The sequence below is a fragment of the Ambystoma mexicanum genome, chromosome 1p (genome assembly GCF_040938575.1).
Source record: "Ambystoma mexicanum isolate Mex_15411 chromosome 1p, UKY_AmexF1_1, whole genome shotgun sequence".
NCBI lineage: Eukaryota > Metazoa > Chordata > Amphibia > Caudata > Ambystomatidae > Ambystoma > Ambystoma mexicanum.
Window position 1 is genome coordinate 1,028,314,042 of NC_090921.1, and position 18,258 is coordinate 1,028,332,299.

The following is an 18,258-nucleotide window of genomic DNA, read 5'->3' on the forward strand; positions in this document are numbered from 1 at the left end:
GTCTGTTATTTTATTTCCCAAGTATTTTACTTTCCAAGTATTCAATAAAATGTGCACTTGGCAAAAGTCCTTCGAGCCGGATTTGAACCAGCGACCTAAGGATGCCTGTTTTACCACTACAGTCCTCCGCTCTACCAACTGAGCTATCGAAGGCTTGGCAAATAATTCTCTAGCAAACTTGGCTTGTGAGGTTCCCGAATTGAGTAAAAGCACATCAGTTCCCAATTAAAAAAATGACCCCCTCCGCAGTCTCCCGCATGTTACTGACCACCATACTAAGGGGGAAAAGTTGAAAGGCGGCGCCTCACAGGCCATCTCCTCAGAGTATTCAGCCGTGTTGGGCCTTGACAATATTTTAATATCTTGGATGATGTATAGTGTTCTCCCATTTCCCTTGAGAAATCAAGATTGTCAAGGGGATTCTGCTGTTTTGTCAGTTCATAGCAAGAGATGGGGATCCAAAACACCACACAGGAAACCAACGAAGATTGGTGTCGGACAGAAAAATAACGTGGCCACAGCCTCAAATCAAAAGGCATCTATTTTCAGTGATGAAATATAATATAATTATAAATTGTCTGTTATTTTACTTTCCAAGTATTTTACTTTCCAAGTATTCAATAAAATGTGCACTTGGCAAAAGTCCTTCGAGCCGGATTTGAACCAGCGACCTAAGGATGCCTGTTTTACCACTACAGTCCTCCGCTCTACCAACTGAGCTATCGAAGGCTAGGCAAACCAGGCTCTAGCAAGCTCAATACGAGCTTCCACTTCAACCGTCGACATTCAAACATCTCTTGCAATTCTTGCAAAATACTACAAATTTGGCTTGTGAGGTTCCCGAATTGAGTAAAAGCACATCAGTTCACAATTAAAAAAATGACCCCCTCCGCAGTCTCCCGCATGTTACTGACCACCATACTAAGGAGGAAAAGTTGAAAGGCGGCGCCTCGCAGGCCATCTCCTCAGAGTATTCATCAGTGTTCGGCCATGACAATATTTTAATATCTTGGATGGTGTATAGTGTTCTCTCTATTTCCTTGAGAAATCAAGATTGTCAAGGGGATTCTGCTGTTTTGCCAGTTCATAGCAAGAAATGGGGATCCAAAACACCTCACAGGAAACCAAGGAAGATTCGTGTTGGACAGAAAAATAACGTGGCCACAGCCTCAAAGCAAAAGGCATCTATTTTCAGTGATGAAATATAATATAATTATAAATTGTCTGTTATTTTACTTTCCAAGTATTTTACTTTCCAAGTATTCAATAAAATGTGCATTTGGCAAAAGTCCTTTGAGCCGGATTTGAACCAGCGACGAGCTATCGAAGGCTTGGCAAATCATTCTCTAGCAAACTCAATACGAGCTTCCACTTCAACCGTCGACTTGTAAACATCTCTTGCAATTCGTGCAAAATACTACAAATTTGGCTTGTGAGGTTCCCGAATTGAGTAAAAGCACATCAGTTCCCAATTAAAAAAATGACCCCCTCCGCAGTCTCCCGCATGTTACTGACCACCATACTAAGGAGGAAAAGTTGAAAGGCGGCGCCTCACAGGCCATCTCCTCAGAGTATTCAGCCGTGTTGGGCCTTGACAATATTTTAATATCTTGGATGGTGTATAGTGTTCTCTCATTTCCCTTGAGAAATCAAGATTGTCAAGGGGATTCTGCTGTTTTGCCAGTTCATAGCAAGAGATGGGGATCCAAAACACCTCACAGGAAACCAATGAAGATTGGTGTTGGACAGAAACATAACGTGGCGACAGCCTCAAAGCAAAAGGCATCTATTTTCAATGATGAAATATAATATAATTATAAATTGTCTGTTATTTTATTTTCCAAGCATTTTACTTTCCAAGTATTCAATAAAATTTGCATTTGGCAAAAGTCCTTCAATCTGCATTTGAACCAGCGACCTAAGGATGCCTGTTTTACCACTACAGTCCTCTGCTCTACCAACTGAGCTATCGAAGGCTTGGCAAACCAGGCTCTAGCAAGCTCAATACGAGCTTCCACTTCAACCGTCGACATTCAAACATCTCTTGCAATTCGTGCAAAATACTACAAATTTGGCTTGTGAGGTTCCCGAATTGAGTAAAAGCACATCAGTTCACAATTAAAAAAATGACCCCCTCCGCAGTCTCCCGCATGTTACTGACCACCATACTAAGGGGGAAAAGTTGAAAGGCGGCGCCTCACAGGCCATCTCCTCAGAGTATTCAGCCGTGTTGGGCCTTGACAATATTTTAATATCTTGGATGGTGTATAGTGTTCTCTCATTTCCCTTGAGAAATCAAGATTGTCAAGGGGATTCTGCTGTTTTGCCAGTTCATAGCAAGAGATGGGGATCCAAAACACCTCACAGGAAACCAATGAAGATTGGTGTTGAACAGAAATATAACGTGGCCACAGCCTCAAAGCAAAAGGCATGTATTTTCAGTGATGAAATATAATATAATTATGAATTGTCTGTTATTTTATTTTCCAAGTATTTTACTTTCCAAGTATTCAATAAAATTTGCATTTGGCAAAAGTCCTTCAATCCGGATTTCAACCAGCGACCTAAGGATGCCTGTTTTACCACTACAGTCCTCCGCTCTACCAACTGAGCTATCGAAGGCTTGGCAAATCAGTCTCTAGCAAGCTCAATACGAGCTTCCACTTCAACCGTCGACATGCAAACATCTATTGCAATTCGTGCAAAATACTACAAATTTGGCTTGTTAGGTTCCCGAATTGAGTAAAAGCACATCAGTTCCCAATTAAAAAAAATGACCCCCTCCGCAGTCTCCCGCATGTTACTGACCACCATACTAAGGAGGAAAAGTTGAAAGGCGGCGCCTCACAGGCCATCTCCTCAGAGTATTCATCAGTGTTCGGCCTTGACAATATTTTAATATCTTGGATGGTGTATAGTGTTCTCCCATTTCCCTTGAGAAATCAAGATTGTCAAGGGGATTCTGCTGTTTTGCCAGTTCATAGCAAGAGATGGGGATCCAAAACACCTCACAGGAAAACAATGAAGATTGGTGTTGGACAGAAACATAACGTGGCCACAGCCTCAAAGCAAAAGGCATCTATTTTCAGTGATGAAATATAATATAATTATAAATTGTCTGTTATTTTATTTTCCAAGTATTTTACTTTCCAAGTATTCAATAAAATGTGCATTTGGCAAAAGTCCTTCGAGCCGGATTTGAACCAGCAACCTAAGGATGCCTGTTTTACCACTACAGTCCTCCGCTCTACCAACTGAGCTATCAAAGGCTTGGCAAATCATTCTCTAGCAAACTCAATATGAGCTTCCACTTAAACCGTCGACTTGTAAACATCTCTTGCAATTCGTGCAAAATACTACAAATTTGGCTTGTGAGGTTCCCGAATTGAGTAAAAGCACATCAGTTCCCAATTAAAAAAATGACCCCCTCCGCAGTCTCCCGCATGTTACTGACCACCATACTAAGGGGGAAAAGTTGAAAGGCGACACCTCACAGGCCATCTCCTCAGATTATTCAGCCGTGTTGGGCCTTGACAATATTTTAATATCTTGGATGGTGTATAGTGTTCTCTCATTTCCCTTGAGAAATCAAGATTGTCAAGGGGATTCTGCTGTTTTGCCAGTTCATAGCAAGAGATGGGGATCCAAAACACCTCACAGGAAACCAATGAAGATTCGTGTTGGACAGAAAAATAACGTGGCCACAGCCTCAAAGCAAAAGGCATCTATTTTCAGTGATGAAATATAATATAATTATAAATTGTCTGTTATTTTACTTTCCAAGTATTTTACTTTCCAAGTATTCAATAAAATGTGCATTTGGCAAAAATTCCTTCGAGCCGGATTTGAACCAGCGACCTAAGGATGCCTGTTTTACCACTACAGTTCTCCGCTCTACCAACTGAGCTATCGAAGGCTAGGCAAACCAGTCTCTAGCAAGCTCAATACGAGCTTCCACTTCAACCGTCGACATTCAAACATCTCTTGCAATTCTTGCAAAATACTACAAATTTGGCTTGTGAGGTTCCCGAATTGAGTAAAAGCACATCAGTTCACAATTAAAAAAATGACCCCCTCCGCAGTCTCCCGCATGTTACTGACCACCATACTAAGGAGGAAAAGTTGAAAGGCGGCGCCTCGCAGGCCATCTCCTCAGAGTATTCATCAGTGTTCGGCCATGACAATATTTTAATATCTTGGATGGTGTATAGTGTTCTCTCTATTTCCTTGAGAAATCAAGATTGTCAAGGGGATTCTGCTGTTTTGCCAGTTCATAGCAAGAAATGGGGATCCAAAACACCTCACAGGAAACCAAGGAAGATTCGTGTTGGACAGAAAAATAACGTGGCCACAGCCTCAAAGCAAAAGGCATCTATTTTCAGTGATGAAATATAATATAATTATAAATTGTCTGTTATTTTACTTTCCAAGTATTTTACTTTCCAAGTATTCAATAAAATGTGCATTTGGCAAAAGTCCTTTGAGCCGGATTTGAACCAGCGACGAGCTATCGAAGGCTTGGCAAATCATTCTCTAACAAACTCAATACGAGCTTCCACTTCAACCGTCGACTTGTAAACATCTCTTGCAATTCGTGCAAAATACTACAAATTTGGCTTGTGAGGTTCCCGAATTGAGTAAAAGCACATCAGTTCCCAATTAAAAAAATGACCCCCTCCGCAGTCTCCCGCATGTTACTGACCACCATACTAAGGAGGAAAAGTTGAAAGGCGGCGCCTCACAGGCCATCTCCTCAGAGTATTCAGCCGTGTTGGGCCTTGACAATATTTTAATATCTTGGATGGTGTATAGTGTTCTCTCATTTCCCTTGAGAAATCAAGATTGTCAAGGGGATTCTGCTGTTTTGCCAGTTCATAGCAAGAGATGGGGATCCAAAACACCTCAAAGGAAACCAATGAAGATTGGTGTTGGACAGAAACATAACGTGGCGACAGCCTCAAAGCAAAAGGCATCTATTTTCAATGATGAAATATAATATAATTATAAATTGTCTGTTATTTTATTTCCCAAGTATTTTACTTTCCAAGTATTCAATAAAATGTGCACTTGGCAAAAGTCCTTCGAGCCGGATTTGAACCAGCGACCTAAGGATGCCTGTTTTACCACTACAGTCCTCCGCTCTACCAACTGAGCTATCGAAGGCTTGGCAAGTAATTCTCTAGCAAACTTGGCTTGTGAGGTTCCCAAATTGAGTAAAAGCACATCAGTTCCCAATTAAAAAAATGACCCCCTCCGCAGTCTCCCGCATGTTACTGACCACCATACTAAGGGGGAAAAGTTGAAAGGCGACACCTCACAGGCCATCTCCTCAGAGTATTCAGCCGTGTTGGGCCTTGACAATATTTTAATATCTTGGATGGTGTATAGTGTTCTCTCATTTCCCTTGAGAAATCAAGATTGTCAAGGGGATTCTGCTGTTTTGCCAGTTCATAGCAAGAGATGGGGATCCAAAACACCTCACAGGAAACCAATGAAGATTCGTGTTGGACAGAAAAATAACGTGGCCACAGCCTCAAAGCAAAAGGCATCTATTTTCAGTGATGAAATATAATATAATTATAAATTGTCTGTTATTTTACTTTCCAAGTATTTTACTTTCCAAGTATTCAATAAAATGTGCATTTGGCAAAAGTCCTTCAATCCGGATTTCAACCAGCGACCTAAGGATGCCTGTTTTACCACTACAGTCCTCCGCTCTACCAACTGAGCTATCGAAGGCTTGGCAAATCAGTCTCTAGCAAGCTCAATACGAGCTTCCACTTCAACCGTCGACATGCAAACATCTATTGCAATGCGTGCAAAATACTACAAATTTGGCTTGTTAGGTTCCCGAATTGAGTAAAAGCACATCAGTTCCCAATTAAAAAAAATGACCCCCTCCGCAGTCTCCCGCATGTTACTGACCACCATACTAAGGAGGAAAAGTTGAAAGGCGGCGCCTCACAGGCCATCTCCTCAGAGTATTCATCAGTGTTCGGCCTTGACAATATTTTAATATCTTGGATGGTGTATAGTGTTCTCCCATTTCCCTTGAGAAATCAAGATTGTCAAGGGGATTCTGCTGTTTTGCCAGTTCATAGCAAGAGATGGGGATCCAAAACACCTCACAGGAAAACAATGAAGATTGGTGTTGGACAGAAACATAACGTGGCCACAGCCTCAAAGCAAAAGGCATCTATTTTCAGTGATGAAATATAATATAATTATAAATTGTCTGTTATTTTATTTTCCAAGTATTTTACTTTCCAAGTATTCAATAAAATTTGCATTTGGCAAAAGTCCTTCGAGCCGGATTTGAACCAGCAACCTAAGGATGCCTGTTTTACCACTACAGTCCTCCGCTCTACCAACTGAGCTATCAAAGGCTTGGCAAATCATTCTCTAGCAAACTGAATACGAGCTTCCACTTAAACCGTCGACTTGTAAACATCTCTTGCAATTCGTGCAAAATACTACAAATTTGGCTTGTGAGGTTCCCGAATTGAGTAAAAGCACATCAGTTCCCAATTAAAAAAATGACCCCCTCCGCAGTCTCCCGCATGTTACTGACCACCATACTAAGGGGGAAAAGTTGAAAGGCGGCGCCTCACAGGCCATCTCCTCAGAGTATTCAGCCGTGTTGGGCCTTGACAATATTTTAATATCTTGGATGATGTTTAGTGTTCTCCCATTTCCCTTGAGAAATCAAGATTGTCAAGGGGATTCTGCTGTTTTGTCAGTTCATAGCAAGAGATGGGGATCCAAAACACCACACAGGAAACCAACGAAGATTGGTGTCGGACAGAAAAATAACGTGGCCACAGCCTCAAATCAAAAGGCATCTATTTTCAGTGATGAAATATAATATAATTATAAATTGTCTGTTATTTTACTTTCCAAGTATTTTACTTTCCAAGTATTCAATAAAATGTGCACTTGGCAAAAGTCCTTCGAGCCGGATTTGAACCAGCGACCTAAGGATGCCTGTTTTACCACTACAGTCCTCCGCTCTACCAACTGAGCTATCGAAGGCTAGGCAAACCAGGCTCTAGCAAGCTCAATACGAGCTTCCACTTCAACCGTCGACATTCAAACATCTCTTGCAATTCTTGCAAAATACTACAAATTTGGCTTGTGAGGTTCCCGAATTGAGTAAAAGCACATCAGTTCACAATTAAAAAAATGACCCCCTCCGCAGTCTCCCGCATGTTACTGACCACCATACTAAGGAGGAAAAGTTGAAAGGCGGCGCCTCGCAGGCCATCTCCTCAGAGTATTCATCAGTGTTCGGCCATGACAATATTTTAATATCTTGGATGGTGTATAGTGTTCTCTCTATTTCCTTGAGAAATCAAGATTGTCAAGGGGATTCTGCTGTTTTGCCAGTTCATAGCAAGAAATGGGGATCCAAAACACCTCACAGGAAACCAAGGAAGATTCGTGTTGGACAGAAAAATAACGTGGCCACAGCCTCAAAGCAAAAGGCATCTATTTTCAGTGATGAAATATAATATAATTATAAATTGTCTGTTATTTTACTTTCCAAGTATTTTACTTTCCAAGTATTCAATAAAATGTGCATTTGGCAAAAGTCCTTTGAGCCGGATTTGAACCAGCGACGAGCTATCGAAGGCTTGGCAAATCATTCTCTAGCAAACTCAATACGAGCTTCCACTTCAACCGTCGACTTGTAAACATCTCTTGCAATTCGTGCAAAATACTACAAATTTGGCTTGTGAGGTTCCCGAATTGAGTAAAAGCACATCAGTTCCCAATTAAAAAAATGACCCCCTCCGCAGTCTCCCGCATGTTACTGACCACCATACTAAGGAGGAAAAGTTGAAAGGCGGCGCCTCACAGGCCATCTCCTCAGAGTATTCAGCCGTGTTGGGCCTTGACAATATTTTAATATCTTGGATGGTGTATAGTGTTCTCTCATTTCCCTTGAGAAATCAAGATTGTCAAGGGGATTCTGCTGTTTTGCCAGTTCATAGCAAGAGATGGGGATCCAAAACACCTCACAGGAAACCAATGAAGATTGGTGTTGGACAGAAACATAACGTGGCGACAGCCTCAAAGCAAAAGGCATCTATTTTCAATGATGAAATATAATATAATTATAAATTGTCTGTTATTTTATTTTCCAAGCATTTTACTTTCCAAGTATTCAATAAAATTTGCATTTGGCAAAAGTCCTTCAATCTGCATTTGAACCAGCGACCTAAGGATGCCTGTTTTACCACTACAGTCCTCTGCTCTACCAACTGAGCTATCGAAGGCTTGGCAAACCAGGCTCTAGCAAGCTCAATACGAGCTTCCACTTCAACCGTCGACATTCAAACATCTCTTGCAATTCGTGCAAAATACTACAAATTTGGCTTGTGAGGTTCCCGAATTGAGTAAAAGCACATCAGTTCCCAATTAAAAAAATGACCCCCTCCGCAGTCTCCCGCATGTTACTGACCACCATACTAAGGAGGAAAAGTTGAAAGGCGGCGCCTCACAGGCCATCTCCTCAGAGTATTCATCAGTGTTCGGCCTTGACAATATTTTAATATCTTGGATGGTGTATAGTGTTCTCCCATTTCCCTTGAGAAATCAAGATTGTCAAGGGGATTCTGCTGTTTTGCCAGTTCATAGCAAGAGATGGGGATCCAAAACACCTCACAGGAAACCAATGAAGATTCGTGTTGGACAGAAAAATAACGTGGCCACAGCCTCAAAGCAAAAGGCATCTATTTTCAGTGATGAAATATAATATAATTATAAATTGTCTGTTATTTTACTTTCCAAGTATTTTACTTTCCAAGTATTCAATAAAATGTGCATTTGGCAAAAGTCCTTTGAGCCGGATTTGAACCAGCGACGAGCTATCGAAGGCTTGGCAAATCATTCTCTAGCAAACTCAATACGAGCTTCCACTTCAACCGTCGACTTGTAAACATCTCTTGCAATTCGTGCAAAATACTACAAATTTGGCTTGTGAGGTTCCCGAATTGAGTAAAAGCACATCAGTTCCCAATTAAAAAAATGACCCCCTCCGCAGTCTCCCGCATGTTACTGACCACCATACTAAGGAGGAAAAGTTGAAAGGCGGCGCCTCACAGGCCATCTCCTCAGAGTATTCAGCCGTGTTGGGCCTTGACAATATTTTAATATCTTGGATGGTGTATAGTGTTCTCTCATTTCCCTTGAGAAATCAAGATTGTCAAGGGGATTCTGCTGTTTTGCCAGTTCATAGCAAGAGATGGGGATCCAAAACACCTCACAGGAAACCAATGAAGATTGGTGTTGGACAGAAACATAACGTGGCGACAGCCTCAAAGCAAAAGGCATCTATTTTCAATGATGAAATATAATATAATTATAAATTGTCTGTTATTTTATTTTCCAAGCATTTTACTTTCCAAGTATTCAATAAAATTTGCATTTGGCAAAAGTCCTTCAATCTGCATTTGAACCAGCGACCTAAGGATGCCTGTTTTACCACTACAGTCCTCTGCTCTACCAACTGAGCTATCGAAGGCTTGGCAAACCAGGCTCTAGCAAGCTCAATACGAGCTTCCACTTCAACCGTCGACATTCAAACATCTCTTGCAATTCGTGCAAAATACTACAAATTTGGCTTGTGAGGTTCCCGAATTGAGTAAAAGCACATCAGTTCCCAATTAAAAAAATGACCCCCTCCGCAGTCTCCCGCATGTTACTGACCACCATACTAAGGAGGAAAAGTTGAAAGGCGGCGCCTCACAGGCCATCTCCTCAGAGTATTCATCAGTGTTCGGCCTTGACAATATTTTAATATCTTGGATGGTGTATAGTGTTCTCCCATTTCCCTTGAGAAATCAAGATTGTCAAGGGGATTCTGCTGTTTTGCCAGTTCATAGCAAGAGATGGGGATCCAAAACACCTCACAGGAAACCAATGAAGATTCGTGTTGGACAGAAAAATAACGTGGCCACAGCCTCAAAGCAAAAGGCATCTATTTTCAGTGATGAAATATAATATAATTATAAATTGTCTGTTATTTTACTTTCCAAGTATTTTACTTTCCAAGTATTCAATAAAATGTGCATTTGGCAAAAATTCCTTCGAGCCGGATTTGAACCAGCGACCTAAGGATGCCTGTTTTACCACTACAGTTCTCCGCTCTACCAACTGAGCTATCGAAGGCTAGGCAAACCAGTCTCTAGCAAGCTCAATACGAGCTTCCACTTCAACCGTCGACATTCAAACATCTCTTGCAATTCTTGCAAAATACTACAAATTTGGCTTGTGAGGTTCCCGAATTGAGTAAAAGCACATCAGTTCACAATTCAAAAAATGACCCCCTCCGCAGTCTCCCGCATGTTACTGACCACCATACTAAGGAGGAAAAGTTGAAAGGCGGCTCCTCGCAGGCCATCTCCTCAGAGTATTCATCAGTGTTCGGCCATGACAATATTTTAATATCTTGGATGGTGTATAGTGTTCTCTCTATTTCCTTGAGAAATCAAGATTGTCAAGGGGATTCTGCTGTTTTGCCAGTTCATAGCAAGAAATGGGGATCCAAAACACCTCACAGGAAACCAAGGAAGATTCGTGTTGGACAGAAAAATAACGTGGCCACAGCCTCAAAGCAAAAGGCATCTATTTTCAGTGATGAAATATAATATAATTATAAATTGTCTGTTATTTTACTTTCCAAGTATTTTACTTTCCAAGTATTCAATAAAATGTGCATTTGGCAAAAGTCCTTTGAGCCGGATTTGAACCAGCGACGAGCTATCGAAGGCTTGGCAAATCATTCTCTAACAAACTCAATACGAGCTTCCACTTCAACCGTCGACTTGTAAACATCTCTTGCAATTCGTGCAAAATACTACAAATTTGGCTTGTGAGGTTCCCGAATTGAGTAAAAGCACATCAGTTCCCAATTAAAAAAATGACCCCCTCCGCAGTCTCCCGCATGTTACTGACCACCATACTAAGGAGGAAAAGTTGAAAGGCGGCGCCTCACAGGCCATCTCCTCAGAGTATTCAGCCGTGTTGGGCCTTGACAATATTTTAATATCTTGGATGGTGTATAGTGTTCTCTCATTTCCCTTGAGAAATCAAGATTGTCAAGGGGATTCTGCTGTTTTGCCAGTTCATAGCAAGAGATGGGGATCCAAAACACCTCACAGGAAACCAATGAAGATTGGTGTTGGACAGAAACATAACGTGGCGACAGCCTCAAAGCAAAAGGCATCTATTTTCAATGATGAAATATAATATAATTATAAATTGTCTGTTATTTTATTTCCCAAGTATTTTACTTTCCAAGTATTCAATAAAATGTGCACTTGGCAAAAGTCCTTCGAGCCGGATTTGAACCAGCGACCTAAGGATGCCTGTTTTACCACTACAGTCCTCGGCTCTACCAACTGAGCTATCGAAGGCTTGGCAAATAATTCTCTAGCAAACTTGGCTTGTGAGGTTCCCAAATTGAGTAAAAGCACATCAGTTCCCAATTAAAAAAATGACCCCCTCCGCAGTCTCCCGCATGTTACTGACCACCATACTAAGGGGGAAAAGTTGAAAGGCGACACCTCACAGGCCATCTCCTCAGAGTATTCAGCCGTGTTGGGCCTTGACAATATTTTAATATCTTGGATGGTGTATAGTGTTCTCTCATTTCCCTTGAGAAATCAAGATTGTCAAGGGGATTCTGCTGTTTTGCCAGTTCATAGCAAGAGATGGGGATCCAAAACACCTCACAGGAAACCAATGAAGATTCGTGTTGGACAGAAAAATAACGTGGCCACAGCCTCAAAGCAAAAGGCACCCTATTTTCAGTGATGAAATATAATATAATTATAAATTGTCTGTTATTTTACTTTCCAAGTATTTTACTTTCCAAGTATTCAATAAAATGTGCATTTGGCAAAAGTCCTTCAATCCGGATTTCAACCAGCGACCTAAGGATGCCTGTTTTACCACTACAGTCCTCCGCTCTACCAACTGAGCTATCGAAGGCTTGGCAAATCAGTCTCTAGCAAGCTCAATACGAGCTTCCACTTCAACCGTCGACATGCAAACATCTATTGCAATGCGTGCAAAATACTACAAATTTGGCTTGTTAGGTTCCCGAATTGAGTAAAAGCACATCAGTTCCCAATTAAAAAAAATGACCCCCTCCGCAGTCTCCCGCATGTTACTGACCACCATACTAAGGAGGAAAAGTTGAAAGGCGGCGCCTCACAGGCCATCTCCTCAGAGTATTCATCAGTGTTCGGCCTTGACAATATTTTAATATCTTGGATGGTGTATAGTGTTCTCCCATTTCCCTTGAGAAATCAAGATTGTCAAGGGGATTCTGCTGTTTTGCCAGTTCATAGCAAGAGATGGGGATCCAAAACACCTCACAGGAAAACAATGAAGATTGGTGTTGGACAGAAACATAACGTGGCCACAGCCTCAAAGCAAAAGGCATCTATTTTCAGTGATGAAATATAATATAATTATAAATTGTCTGTTATTTTATTTTCCAAGTATTTTACTTTCCAAGTATTCAATAAAATTTGCATTTGGCAAAAGTCCTTCGAGCCGGATTTGAACCAGCAACCTAAGGATGCCTGTTTTACCACTACAGTCCTCCGCTCTACCAACTGAGCTATCAAAGGCTTGGCAAATCATTCTCTAGCAAACTGAATACGAGCTTCCACTTAAACCGTCGACTTGTAAACATCTCTTGCAATTCGTGCAAAATACTACAAATTTGGCTTGTGAGGTTCCCGAATTGAGTAAAAGCACATCAGTTCCCAATTAAAAAAATGACCCCCTCCGCAGTCTCCCGCATGTTACTGACCACCATACTAAGGGGGAAAAGTTGAAAGGCGGCGCCTCACAGGCCATCTCCTCAGAGGATTCAGCCGTGTTGGGCCTTGACAATATTTTAATATCTTGGATGATGTATAGTGTTCTCCCATTTCCCTTGAGAAATCAAGATTGTCAAGGGGATTCTGCTGTTTTGTCAGTTCATAGCAAGAGATGGGGATCCAAAACACCACACAGGAAACCAACGAAGATTGGTGTCGGACAGAAAAATAACGTGGCCACAGCCTCAAATCAAAAGGCATCTATTTTCAGTGATGAAATATAATATAATTATAAATTGTCTGTTATTTTACTTTCCAAGTATTTTACTTTCCAAGTATTCAATAAAATGTGCACTTGGCAAAAGTCCTTCGAGCCGGATTTGAACCAGCGACCTAAGGATGCCTGTTTTACCACTACAGTCCTCCGCTCTACCAACTGAGCTATCGAAGGCTAGGCAAACCAGGCTCTAGCAAGCTCAATACGAGCTTCCACTTCAACCGTCGACATTCAAACATCTCTTGCAATTCTTGCAAAATACTACAAATTTGGCTTGTGAGGTTCCCGAATTGAGTAAAAGCACATCAGTTCACAATTAAAAAAATGACCCCCTCCGCAGTCTCCCGCATGTTACTGACCACCATACTAAGGAGGAAAAGTTGAAAGGCGGCGCCTCGCAGGCCATCTCCTCAGAGTATTCATCAGTGTTCGGCCATGACAATATTTTAATATCTTGGATGGTGTATAGTGTTCTCTCTATTTCCTTGAGAAATCAAGATTGTCAAGGGGATTCTGCTGTTTTGCCAGTTCATAGCAAGAAATGGGGATCCAAAACACCTCACAGGAAACCAAGGAAGATTCGTGTTGGACAGAAAAATAACGTGGCCACAGCCTCAAAGCAAAAGGCATCTATTTTCAGTGATGAAATATAATATAATTATAAATTGTCTGTTATTTTACTTTCCAAGTATTTTACTTTCCAAGTATTCAATAAAATGTGCATTTGGCAAAAGTCCTTTGAGCCGGATTTGAACCAGCGACGAGCTATCGAAGGCTTGGCAAATCATTCTCTAGCAAACTCAATACGAGCTTCCACTTCAACCGTCGACTTGTAAACATCTCTTGCAATTCGTGCAAAATACTACAAATTTGGCTTGTGAGGTTCCCGAATTGAGTAAAAGCACATCAGTTCCCAATTAAAAAAATGACCCCCTCCGCAGTCTCCCGCATGTTACTGACCACCATACTAAGGAGGAAAAGTTGAAAGGCGGCGCCTCACAGGCCATCTCCTCAGAGTATTCAGCCGTGTTGGGCCTTGACAATATTTTAATATCTTGGATGGTGTATAGTGTTCTCTCATTTCCCTTGAGAAATCAAGATTGTCAAGGGGATTCTGCTGTTTTGCCAGTTCATAGCAAGAGATGGGGATCCAAAACACCTCACAGGAAACCAATGAAGATTGGTGTTGGACAGAAACATAACGTGGCGACAGCCTCAAAGCAAAAGGCATCTATTTTCAATGATGAAATATAATATAATTATAAATTGTCTGTTATTTTATTTTCCAAGCATTTTACTTTCCAAGTATTCAATAAAATTTGCATTTGGCAAAAGTCCTTCAATCTGCATTTGAACCAGCGACCTAAGGATGCCTGTTTTACCACTACAGTCCTCTGCTCTACCAACTGAGCTATCGAAGGCTTGGCAAACCAGGCTCTAGCAAGCTCAATACGAGCTTCCACTTCAACCGTCGACATTCAAACATCTCTTGCAATTCGTGCAAAATACTACAAATTTGGCTTGTGAGGTTCCCGAATTGAGTAAAAGCACATCAGTTCCCAATTAAAAAAATGACCCCCTCCGCAGTCTCCCGCATGTTACTGACCACCATACTAAGGGGGAAAAGTTGAAAGGCGGCGCCTCACAGGCCATCTCCTCAGAGTATTCAGCCGTGTTGGGCCTTGACAATATTTTAATATCTTGGATGGTGTATAGTGTTCTCTCATTTCCCTTGAGAAATCAAGATTGTCAAGGGGATTCTGCTGTTTTGCCAGTTCATAGCAAGAGATGGGGATCCAAAACACCTCACAGGAAACCAATGAAGATTGGTGTTGAACAGAAACATAACGTGGCCACAGCCTCAAAGCAAAAGGCATCTATTTTCAGTGATGAAATATAATATAATTATAAATTGTCTGTTATTTTATTTTCCAAGTATTTTACTTTCCAAGTATTCAATAAAATTTGCATTTGGCAAAAGTCCTTCAATCCGGATTTCAACCAGCGACCTAAGGATGCCTGTTTTACCACTACAGTCCTCCGCTCTACCAACTGAGCTATCGAAGGCTAGGCAAACCAGTCTCTAGCAAGCTCAATACGAGCTTCCACTTCAACCGTCGACATTCAAACATCTCTTGCAATTCGTGCAAAATACTACAAATTTGGCTTGTGAGGTTCCCGAATTGAGTAAAAGCACATCAGTTCACAATTAAAAAAATGACCCCCTCCGCAGTCTCCCGCATGTTACTGACCACCATACTAAGGAGGAAAAGTTGAAAGGCGGCGCCTCACAGGCCATCTCCTCAGAGTATTCATCAGTGTTCGGCCTTGACAATATTTTAATATCTTGGATGGTGTATAGTGTTCTCTCATTTTCCTTCAGAAATCAAGATTGTCAAGGGGATTCTGCTGTTTTGCCAGTTCATAGCAAGAAATGGGGATCCAAAACACCTCACAGGAAACCAATGAAGATTCGTGTTGGACAGAAAAATAACGTGGCCACAGCCTCAAAGCAAAAGGCATCTATTTTCAGTGATGAAATATAATATAATTATAAATTGTCTGTTATTTTACTTTCCAAGTATTTTACTTTCCAAGTATTCAATAAAATGTGCACTTGGCAAAAGTCCTACGAGCCGGATTTGAACCAGCGACCTAAGGATGCCTGTTTTACCACTACAGTCCTCCGCTCTACCAACTGAGCTATCGAAGGCTTGGCAAATCATTCTCTAGCAAACTTGGCTTGTGAGGTTCCCGAATTGAGTAAAAGCACATCAGTTCCCAATTAAAAAAATGACCCCCTCCGCAGTCTCCCGCATGTTACTGACCACCATACTAAGGGGGAAAAGTTGAAAGGCGACACCTCACAGGCCATCTCCTCAGAGTATTCAGCCGTGTTGGGCCTTGACAATATTTTAATATCTTGGATGGTGTATAGTGTTCTCTCATTTCCCTTGAGAAATCAAGATTGTCAAGGGGATTCTGCTGTTTTGCCAGTTCATAGCAAGAGATGGGGATCAAAAAAACACCTCACAGGAAACCAATGAAGATTCGTGTCGGACAGAAAAATAACGTGGCCACAGCCTCAAAGCAAAAGGCATCTATTTTCAGTGATGAAATATAATATAATTATAAATTGTCTGTTATTTTACATTCCAAGTATTTTACTTTCCAAGCATTCAATAAAATGTGCATTTGGCAAAAGTGCTTTGAGACGGATTTGAACCAGCAACCTAAGGATGCCTGTTTTACCACTACAGTCCTCCGCTCTACCAACTGAGCTATCAAAGGCTTGGCAACTCATTCTCTAGCAAACTCAATACGAGCTTCCACTTCAACCGTCGACTTGTAAACATCTCTTGCAATTCGTGCAAAATACTACAAATTTGGCTTGTGAGGTTCCCGAATTGGGTAAAAGCACATCAGTTCCCAATTAAAAAAATGACCCCCTCCGCAGTCTCCCGCATGTTACTGACCACCATACTAAGGGGGAAAAGTTGAAAGGCGTGCCTCACAGGCCATCTCCTCAGAGTATTCAGCCGTGTTGGGCCTTGACAATATTTTAATATCTTGGATGTTGTATAGTGTTCTCCCATTTCCCTTGAGAAATCAAGATTGTCAAGGGGATTCTGCTGTTTTGTCAGTTCATAGCAAGAGATGGGGATCCAAAACACCTCACAGGAAACCAATGAAGATTGGTGTTGGACAGAAACATAACGTGGCGACAGCCTCAAAGCAAAAGGCATCTATTTTCAGTGATGAAATATAATATAATTATAAATTGTCTGTTATTTTATTTTCCAAGCATTTTACTTTCCAAGTATTCAATAAAATTTGCATTTGGCAAAAGTCCTTCAATCTGGATTTGAACCAGCGACCTAAGGATGCCTGTTTTACCACTACAGTCCTCTGCTCTACCAACTGAGCTATCGAAGGCTTGGCAAATCAGTCTCTAGCAAGCTCAATACGAGCTTCCACTTCAACCGTCGACATTCAAACATCTCTTGCAATTCGTGCAAAATACTACAAATTTGGCTTGTGAGGTTCCCGAATTGAGTAAAAGCACATCAGTTCCCAATTTAAAAAATGACCCCCTCCGCAGTCTCCCGCATGTTACTGACCACCATACTAAGGGGGAAAAGTTGAAAGGCGGCACCTCACAGGCCATCTCCTCAGAGTATTCCGCCGCGTTGGGCCTTGACAATATTTTAATATCTTGGATGGTGTATAGTGTTCTCTCATTTCCCTTGAGAAATCAAGATTGTCAAGGGGATTCTGCTGTTTTGCCAGTTCATAGCAAGAGATGGGGATCCAAAACACCTCACAGGAAGCCAATGAAGATTCGTGTTGGACAGAAAAATAACGTGGTCACAGCCTCAAAGCAAAAGGCATCTATTTTCAGTGATGAAATATAATATAATTATAAATTGTCTGTTATTTTACTTTCCAAGTATTTTACTTTCCAAGTATTCAATAAAATGTGCATTTGGCAAAAGTCCTTCAATCTGCATTTGAACCAGCGACCTAAGGATGCCTGTTTTACCACTACAGTCCTCTGCACTACCAACTGAGCTAACGAAGGCTTGTCAAATCAGTCTCTAGCAAGCTCAATACAAGCTTCCACTTCAGCCGTCGACATTCAAACATCTCTTGCAATTCGTGCAAAATACTACAAATTTGGCTTGTGAGGTTCCCGAATTGAGTAAAAGCACATCAGTTCACAATTAAAAAAATGACCCCCTCCGCAGTCTCCCGCATGTTACTGACCACCATACTAAGGGGGAAAAGTTGAAAGGCGGCGCCTCACAGGCCATCTCCTCAGAGTATTCAGCTGTGTTGGGCCTTGACAATATTTTAATATCTTGGATGGTGTATAGTGTTCTCTCATTTCCCTTGAGAAATCAAGATTGTCAAGGGGATTCTGCTGTTTTGCCAGTTCATAGCAAGAGATGGGGATCCAAAACACCTCACATGAAACCAATAAAGATTCGTGTTGGACAGAAACATAACGTGGCCACAGCCTCAAAGCAACAGGCATCTATTTTCAGTGATGAAATATAATATAATTATAAATTGTCTGTTATTTTACTTTCCAAGTATTTTACTTTCCAAGTATTCAATAAAATTTGCATTTGGCAAAAG

The 18,258-nt window shown here is 41.2% G+C and overlaps 5 non-coding genes across 5 annotated transcripts; all 5 read right to left on the reverse strand.

Annotated features, from left to right (window-relative positions):
* Positions 1-67: 67 nt before the first annotated feature.
* On the reverse strand, positions 68-153 carry TRNAY-GUA (transfer RNA tyrosine (anticodon GUA)). Its single transcript is given in 2 exon segments — positions 68-103; positions 117-153. It is a non-coding gene; the product is annotated as a tRNA-Tyr (tRNA).
* A 490-nt stretch (positions 154-643) lies between these two features.
* TRNAY-GUA (transfer RNA tyrosine (anticodon GUA)) lies at positions 644-729 on the reverse strand. Its single transcript is given in 2 exon segments — positions 644-679; positions 693-729. It is a non-coding gene; the product is annotated as a tRNA-Tyr (tRNA).
* Positions 730-5,077: 4,348 nt separating this feature from the next.
* Positions 5,078-5,163, reverse strand: TRNAY-GUA (transfer RNA tyrosine (anticodon GUA)). Its single transcript is given in 2 exon segments — positions 5,078-5,113; positions 5,127-5,163. It is a non-coding gene; the product is annotated as a tRNA-Tyr (tRNA).
* A 1,783-nt stretch (positions 5,164-6,946) lies between these two features.
* Positions 6,947-7,032, reverse strand: TRNAY-GUA (transfer RNA tyrosine (anticodon GUA)). Its single transcript is given in 2 exon segments — positions 6,947-6,982; positions 6,996-7,032. It is a non-coding gene; the product is annotated as a tRNA-Tyr (tRNA).
* A 6,172-nt stretch (positions 7,033-13,204) lies between these two features.
* Positions 13,205-13,290, reverse strand: TRNAY-GUA (transfer RNA tyrosine (anticodon GUA)). Its single transcript is given in 2 exon segments — positions 13,205-13,240; positions 13,254-13,290. It is a non-coding gene; the product is annotated as a tRNA-Tyr (tRNA).
* Positions 13,291-18,258: the final 4,968 nt, after the last annotated feature.